This window comes from Carya illinoinensis, chromosome 4, assembly GCF_018687715.1.
Source record: "Carya illinoinensis cultivar Pawnee chromosome 4, C.illinoinensisPawnee_v1, whole genome shotgun sequence".
Lineage (NCBI taxonomy): Eukaryota > Viridiplantae > Streptophyta > Magnoliopsida > Fagales > Juglandaceae > Carya > Carya illinoinensis.
Window position 1 is genome coordinate 36,405,163 of NC_056755.1, and position 2,131 is coordinate 36,407,293.

A 2,131-nucleotide genomic window follows, 5' to 3' on the forward strand; every position below is an offset into this window, starting at 1 on the left:
GCCATTTTCGCCGCCACCCACAGCCAAACTCCACTTCCCTTAGCTTCATAAAAATCCTTAGACCCTTCCCTATCAATCCCAAGCTTTGGTTTGTCCCAGTTCAAAAGTGGGTATTTTACAACCCACGACCACAGTGAAATTTCACTGTTACGTTGCTTTTCTTCCGCTGTTTGTAACGCCGCAAACTTTCTAAAAATACCATATAGCGCCGTAAGTATTTTCCAAACCTTACTTTTAGATTTAAATATATTTTTCTCATTCAATAATTATTTGTTGTTGGTTGGCTGATTCCGGACTGAGCCCGAGGAGTTCGGGGGTCGGATGGATGGAGGACGGAGTTGCTTGTTTTATTGATTTATGGTTGGTTGATCGTTTTGTGCATTGATATCGCATTTACATGGTGCATGCACGTGCGTTTTAATTAAATTGAGAAAATCCTGTTTTATTGGCGTAAGTAGATTTTCGGGTGCGTATGTATCACGACCCCAAGCTGGGATGGGGTATTATCCCGGTGGAGCTCCTCTGGTCACTCGGGAGCATAATAAACTGAGTGACGTCTCCTGAGTTATCGCTGGGCGACGACGGGAGCGGGAGCTAGGGGATGCTTGGCTACGAACGCGCCTGGCGCGGAACCGGGCATCGCTCTACACACCGACTCCGTGGCCCTTCGCTGGTGAGGGCTAGAGGATGCTTGGCTATGAACGCGCGGGGCATGGAACTGGGCATCGCTCACTTAAATGTCACATGCGTGGTCTTTACCTGCAGTGTGGCACTGGAGCTAGGGTGTGCGGATGACCCCTAGGGGAGATCATGGTGCATACGGATTAATGGGTTAATGGTTTGAGTTTGATATGGGCCAAATGTGACTTTTGGCGTGATATTTGGAAAGGTTATGTTTTTGGGCCAAATGGGATTTTTGGCGTGCGTGGAAAAAAATATGATTTTATGGGTTTTGTGCATTAGCATCCTTTCATGCATATTGTTTGAGTTTTATATGTTTTTATCTGGTGGTGTTTGGATTTTACTTACCTGCGGTACCATTTTGGTACCGTAGATTTTGGTGCAGAGATTGAGGATGAGGAAGAGGAGGCTGAGCCCGAGAATGCAGCTCTGCCGGGGAGCTGAAGTTTATGTTTTGTATTTAGTTTAAAACTATATTTGTGTCTTGTAATATTTATTTATGTATGTTTTGAACAGCTTTGTGTTAAACAAGAAAAAAATTCTGGTACTTAGTCATGACTTTCATTATCCATTGCGTATTTCTTTTTGCACATTTGTTGCTTTACACACACTTGACACTCGTCGATAGGATGATGACCCGTGATGTCATCATCCAGACGTCTCGATTTTCCCGTGTCCGTGCATGGGGATTTGGGGGCGTCACAGGTGGTATCAGAGCGGTTTGACTCTGGGTAAAACCACATGTCCCGTAGGTAGTACCAGAATGTTTTTAAGGTTGTGTTTTAAAAATTATGTTAAGTAAAGTTTCTATTTGATTTGTTTGATTTGTTTTATTTGTTTGAACTTGGTTGCTTGTTTTTATTTATTTAGTTATGTTTTTCCAAGCTGGTTTCTTTTTGTTTCTTGTTATGTGGTGTTGTTTTTTTTGGGTTTTGTTTTTTTGTTGTTGGTTTTATTTGTTTTTGTTTTCTTAAAGGGGGTCAAAGGTTGTGGTGGCAGGAAAAATGGTGAGACCAAGGAAATCTACTCAGGAGCCACAGGACAATACATCAAGAGATGACTCCATACCCCAAGCAATACGGCAGATGATGGAGTTTATATAGCAGAATTTTAGGCTACAGCAAACAGGGCCTTGGCCACAACAAGGAGGACCTTGGCCATAACAAGGGGGTCCCTGGCCACAACAAGGAGGGCCTTGTCTACAACAAGGAAGGCTTTGGCCACAACCAGGAGGTCCTTGGCCACATCAAGGAGGGCCTTGGCTATACCCAGGAGGATCTAGTAGCATGGTGCAAGCCGGATGCACCTATGAGCGCTTTCTGGCACATAGAACTCCACACTTCACTGGAGAAGAGGATCCACTTCAAGCTGAAAAGTGGATCAAGGACTTGGAAAGAACTTTTGAGGTGTGTGGTTGCACCGAGGCGCAACAAGTGTCCGCTTCTGATTG